Source organism: Cebus imitator, unplaced genomic scaffold, assembly GCF_001604975.1.
Source record: "Cebus imitator isolate Cc_AM_T3 unplaced genomic scaffold, Cebus_imitator-1.0 Scaffold95, whole genome shotgun sequence".
Classification (NCBI taxonomy): Eukaryota; Metazoa; Chordata; class Mammalia; order Primates; family Cebidae; genus Cebus; species Cebus imitator.
Window position 1 is genome coordinate 3,219,662 of NW_016107410.1, and position 6,779 is coordinate 3,226,440.

A 6,779-nucleotide genomic window follows, 5' to 3' on the forward strand; every position below is an offset into this window, starting at 1 on the left:
TTTAGTAGAGACGGGGTTTCACCATGCTGACCAAGATGGTCTCGATCTCTTGACCTCGTGATCCACCCGCCTCGGCCTCCCAAAGTGCTGGGATTACAGGCTTGAGCCACTGCGCCCGGCTTTTTGGTGTTAACAGCACTATGGAAAAATTTGTATCTTAGCCTTGGAGGAAGAGGGATGGCAGTTATTCCCCCAGAAGAGAAAATATAAGAAAGCCCCTGTGAACTTAATACAATAGCTGTTGATTGCCTAAAGAAGAGAACAAAGCTTCAAGGGCTGCATGAGAAGGTAGGAAGAAGTCACTTCGACAGCACAACCCATCTCTCTGTGACTAGCAGTGGATGGGCTGACTCAGTGAGGATTGACATTGGCCAAATACCACATCAAGTGCCAGAGATGGGAAGGTAAGAACATGCTTCTTATCCTAAAGACTTCAAAGCCAAAGGCCAGGCATTGTGGCTTACGCCTGTGATCCCAGCACTTTGGGAGGCTGAGGCGGGTGGATCATGAGGTCCAAAGTTCGAAACCAGCCTGACCAACATGGTGAAACCCTGTCTCCATGAAAAATACAAAACTTAGCTGGGTGTGGTGGTACCTACCTGTAATCTCAGCTACTCAGGAGGCTGAGGCAGGAGAAATGCTTGAACCTGGGAGGCGGAGGTTGCAGTGAGCCAACATCGCACCATTGCACTCTAGCCTGGGCAACAAAAGCGAAACTCCATCTCAAAAAAAAAAAAAAGACTTCAAAGGCTGGTGGGAAAGGACAAACGAAATACTGTGACACATTATGATGGTGGTTCACGCTAAAAAATGAGCTAAGATGAAAATCCTCTGTGGTTATCAGAGGAGGAATGATCAGTTCTAGCTGAGGGTAAAGAGGAGGTGTCACACAAGGGGGAATACAGGTGCTAGTCAGGGTCTTCAACTATGTGAAAATGAAATAAATTATGGAGTTTATTGACAACTCACGTTTGTCCTTATTTTTCTATTTTCTTTTGAGACAGAGTCTCATTCTGTCACCCAGCCTGGAGTACAGTGGCATGATTTCACCTCACTGCAACTTCTGTCTCTTGGGCTCAAGCAATCCTCCTATCTCAGCCTCCCAAATAGCTGGGACTACAGGCACATACCACCATGCCTGGCCAATTTTTTTGTATTTTTTGTAGAGATGGGATTTTGTCATGTTGTCCAGGCTGGTTTTGAACAGAGATCCAGCAATTTGCCTGCCTCAGCCTCTCAAAGTGTTGGGATTACAGGCGTGAGCCACTGCACCTGGGTGATCTTTTTGATTTATACAAAAATGTTTATTTAACAAGTGTGTGTATACATATGTGTACATATGTATATGTATGTGTGTGAATGTATGTGTATATACACATATATGCATAGGTGTGTTGAGGGTATATATATATTAGAAATATTGGGCTTTCTTTTGGGACTATTGCTCTTGCTTCTCTAGCTTAAATGTTCAAGGACTTGAAGCCATGCTTCTTCTGTTATACATTGTAGATATAATTGATGATTTCCCCTGAATAAGTGAAAAGTGGGCTTAGCTTACTGTACAGTTATTATTTTATATATATGTATATATTTGCATGCACACACACACACACACACACACACACACACACATTCCTTTGACATTAATTCCAAAAATATCTTTCTTTCTTCTTATAGTTTGCCAGCATCAACCAGTCTGGGACCCAGCAATGTGCACCCAGATCCTTGGAAAAGTGAGAGCCGGGCAGTCCCGGTATTATGGTATTATATGCAGCCCCTGTTCCTATTTTCAAAGCTCCATTTGATTCAGTGACTTCCAAATAGGCTTACACTTTAGAAAGGGCTTGCTGCTTTATTTGGAGGAGATGCTCCATGCCCCGCATTGCTCTCTTGTCAGCACTTAGGAGTCTTTTCTTGTAATCGTATACATACTGGAGCTCTGTTTCAACCTGCCTAAAGCTATCTCTCCTCCAGCTGTTTCAGAGTCACACTGATCCAAGGAACAGGGATTTATTCCTCTCACATTTAACAGGAGGAAAGCTTGAAGTAGCATAACCTGATAAACATTCCCCAACTGGGCCAAAGACTATTTTCTGTGCTGTTCCAGTAAGTGTTTCTCCCTAGCTGCTGAAACTAAGAGGCACAGATTTACCTATTCATCATTGCGGATCCACTCTCGGGTAGTGATGCAGCCGTGGTTGAAGCTTACCTCACATCGCCTCTCTTATGGAGGCCACAAAAGCACTTTGAAAACTATAATGCCTTATAGCAATGTAGGGTACTATTGCAATTATGTTAGAAACAGCAACCCATTAAAGAGTAAAGTTTTTTTGCATAGATCATACCCACCTCTCATTCCTTTATCACCATTTATGTGAACTACTTTGGAACTAACTTGTCTTGTTCCTTGGTGTCATTAACAGTCTATTCATGTTATGACAGAGGGGTACAAAGAAGACGTCAACATTTCAGGAGTATTCCTTTGTTTTTAAAAAATGTCTGCCTAGGCACCATGACTCATGCCTGTACTCCCAGCACTTTGGGAGGCCAAGGCAGGAGGATCGCTTGAGCCTAGGAGTTCAAGACCAGCTTGGGCAACATAGCAAGACTTCATCTCTACTAAAAAATTTAAAAATTAGCCAGATGTGGTGGCCCATATCTATAGTCTCAGCTTCTCAGAAGGCTCAGGCAGGAGGATTGCCAGAGCCCAGGAGTTCAAGGCTGCAGTGAGCCATGATCACACCACCACACTCCAGCCTGGGTGACAGAGTGAGACCCTGTGTCTAAAAAATGATAAATAAATGTGATGAACATTGATTAATTGTAGGTGCATGAGTATTTTTATTAACATCTATGCTTTTTCTAATTTATAAATATCTCCAAATTTTTTTTAATTCTGTGAGCAGAACATGATAACTACTAGGTAAGGCTAAAACATAATTAGTATATAAGAAACAGGACCTAATTCCATTAAATCCAAAGATAACTTCTTTTTTTTTTTTGAGACAGAGTGTCCCTGTGTCACCCAGGCTGGAATACAGTGGCACGATCTTGGCTCACCACAACCTCCATTTCCCAAGTTCAAGTGATTCTCCTGCCTCAGCGTCCCAAGTAGCTGGGATTACAGGCATGCACCACCATGCCTGGCTAATTTTTGTATTCCTAGTAGAGATGGGGGTCTCACTATGTTGCCCAGGCTGGTCTAGAACTCCTGAGTGCAAGCTATCCACCTGCCTCAGCTAGATTTGTAATCCAGCCAAAATGCTAGGATTACAGGGTAAGCCATCATGCCTAGCCTGATATATATAATGTTTATGGATTCCAAAATATGTGTCAAAAGTATAAAATCATGTGGTGGAATGGTAGATGCTGAATTAATAAGAGTGATTTTGATATAGTGATAAACAAATTGAGGTAGAAGAGAAATATAATCAGTTAATAGTACATGGGCCCTCAGTGGATTGACAATGCTTTCTATTTTTAAAGGGAAGCAACATTATGTGATAATGTTAAGATTTGAAAAAGCTGAGTTATGGATGGATGTGTGCTCCTATATGAGTTTCTTGCTTATGTGCATGAACAACTTCACAGTTTTTCAAATGTCATTGTTAAAACTTCATATTCCATTGTGCTGGTCATTTGAACTTTTTCACTTATTTTATTGAAATCTGATAGAAAACAACATGCAGAGATAATTTTGGAAGTAGAAGGGAAGAGGACACACACAAAGTGGGGACATGAGAGATACGACTTACAGTTAGCAGAACAGGAAATGAAGATTCGTATATTAAGAAAATTACTAAAGAGGAACTTAAGTAAGTAGATTGCCTAAAATTACAATAAAGGAACTAAAAATAATGAGAACGTCCATATTGGGAGGGAGGAGGGTGTAAGTGAACTAAGTTCTCATCTATAGGAAGGAAGTCCACAGATAAAGCCTGTCTGTCTGATAAATAAAGAAGTGGCGATATGACTGTATTATTTAGAGATAGGGAAGTAACTACCCAGAAGAATTTTTTAAACTGTGGCTGTTAAAAAGTCAGTCTTGGCCAGGTCTGGTGGCTCATGCCTGTAATCCAAGCACTTTGGAGGCCAAGGCAGGCGGATCGCCTGAGGTTGGGTGTTCAAGACCATCCTGACCAACATGGTGAAACCCTGTCTTGAAAAAAAAAAAAAAAAAAAGTCAGACTTGATCTAGGGTTTGAGTGGAAGGCAAAGAGGTGGGTTGGGGGGTGGGACGGAGCAGCAATGCTTTTTACTTTTTACAATAAGCTTTTCAGCATTGTCGACTTTTTTGTAAATATGTACATGTACTGCTTTGGTTGAAAAATTTTGTTGAAGCTAACACAATAGTAAAACAAACCATTGGACCCAAGAAAATGTTCTTCTCTTCAATAATCTGACCAAGTGCCTATTCACTTCTTCTTTTTTTTTTTATGTAGAGTTTCGCTCTTTTTGCCCAGGCTGGAGTGCAATGGTGCAATCTCAGCTCACTGCAACCTCCACCTCCCAGTTCAAGAGATTCTCCTGCCTCAGCTTCCTGAGTAGATGGAATTACAGGCGCCTGCCACCATGCCCAGCCAAATTTTTGTATTTTTAGTAGAGATGGGGTTTCACCATGTTAGCCAGGCTGGTCTCAGACTCCTGATCTCAGGTGATCCACCTGCGTTGGCTTCCCAAAGTACTAGGATTACAGGTGTAAGCCACCTCACCTGACCCTATTTACTTCTTTTTTTTTTTTTTTTAAGTGGAAGCCAGTTTACTAATCAAGTAAAAGAATCAAAGAATCCCTATTCACTTCTTGACCTGTGTTGCATACTTGCTAATAAATTATGTATATTTTCATCTTTTAATTGGTATTCTGAATGATCCTTTTACTTTCTGTTTTTTTTTTTTTTTTTAAAGACAGGGTTTCACCATGTTGGTCAGGCTGGTCTTGAACTCCCGACCTCAGGTGATCCACCCGCCTTGGCCTCCAAAGTGCTTGGATTACAGGCATGAGCCACCATACCCGCCCACTTTCTGTTTTTCTTCGTTTTACTTTTTGCCCTCTGCAAACATTTTAGAAGTGATTTTTCTATACAAAAATTTGAAGACTATTCACTTCTCGAAAGCGTGTTTCTGACAGACAGTTAAATGAAACAAAGAAGGCTTCTACAATTCAGCTGGGTTTAAAATATGCCTATGACAAATAGAGACAGAATGTAGATTTGGGCTGGGGGGCAGGGATGAACAGTAACTGCTAATGGGTTGCCATCATTTTATCTGGGGTGGGGGGTAAAAATATTTTGGAATTAAACAGTGGTGATGCTTACACATCTTGGTGAATATACTAAAATCCACTAAATTGTACACTCTAAAGGAGTGGATTTTATTGGCATGTGAAATATCTTAACAAAAAAATGCCTGTGAAAACATGCCTGTGAAAAATACTGCAAGGGAATAAACCAAAATGATCATCATTGTGTTATATTCAGGGGATATTTTTTCTATTTTCTATTTCCCTAAAGTTTTGGTAACGTGATAATAGTTTCATAATTTAAGAAATATTTTATTTTTGCGACAGGGTCTTCCTCTGTTGTCCAGCCTACAGTACAGTGGTATGATCACTGCAGCCTCAACCTCCTGAGTTCAAGTAACCCTGACACTTCAATCTCCTGAGTAGCTGGGACCACAGGTGCACTGAACCACGCCTGGCTAATTTTTTATTTTTCATAGAGACAGGTGCTCACTGTATTGCTCAGGCTGGTCTTGAACATCTGGGCTCAAGTGATTCTCCTACCTCAGCCTCCCAAAGTGCTGGGATTACAGAAATAAGCCACTGTGACATGCATGAGAGTTATTATTTATTTATTTATTTATTTATTTATTTATTTTAGACAGAGTCTCACTCTGTTGCCTAGGCTGGAGTGCAAGGGTGTGATCTCAGCTCACTGCAACCTCCCCTTCCTAGGTACAAGTGATTCTCCTGCCTCAGCCTCCTGAGTAGCTGGGATGACAGGCATGTGCCACCATGCCCAGCTAATTTTTGTATTTTTAGTAGAGATGGGGTTTCACCATGCTGGTCAAGCTGATCTTAAACTCCTGATCTCGTGATCCACCCGCTTTGGACTCGCAAAGTGCTGGGATTATAGGTGTGAGCCACCATGCCTGGCCAAGAAATATTTTAAAGTAACATCATTAGCCTGGTTGTGTGGTACCATCCAAGTTTTCCTCTTAATTCCAAAACATTTTTAATTTTCTCTTGCACCCTAATGCACATAGTTGTTCATTGTTTAATCTATTTTTTTTTATAGTTTTGGCTTTGGTGTTACTGTTTAAAAAAAAATTTTTGAGGCAGCATCTCTTTCTGTCACCCAGATTAGAGTGCAGTGATGCAGTCATGGCCCACTGCAGCCTCTACCTCCTGGACTCAAGGAATCCTCCTACTTTAGCCTCTCAAGTAGCCGGGACCACAAGTGTGTACCACCATATCCAGTTAATTTTTTTTTTTCATAGAGACAGGGTCTCACTACGTTGCCCCAGGCTAGTCTCCAACTCCTAGGCTCAAGTGATCTACCTACCTCGGCCTCCCAAAGTGCTGGGTGTGACCAGGTGTGTGCCACCATGCCTGGCCTGGCATTACTCTTATAAAGAGTTCACCATGGTAAGGTTATAAAAACATTTCTATGGGCTGGGCATGGTGGCTCACGCCTGTAATCCAAGCGCTTTGGAGGCCAAGGCGGGCGGATCACCTGAGGTCGGGAGTTCAAGACCAGCCTGACCAACATGGTGAAACT

At 41.6% G+C, this 6,779-nt stretch overlaps 1 long non-coding RNA gene across 1 annotated transcript in view; it reads left to right on the plus strand.

The window, feature by feature from the left end:
- LOC108309621 overlaps positions 1–6,779 on the plus strand; it is a 72,770-nt gene that overhangs the window by 31,091 nt on the left and 34,900 nt on the right. Inside the window, exon 2 of the long non-coding RNA XR_005201482.1 lies at positions 6,361–6,458. This is a non-coding gene — a long non-coding RNA (uncharacterized LOC108309621). The remainder of the gene's footprint in view (positions 1–6,360; positions 6,459–6,779) is intronic.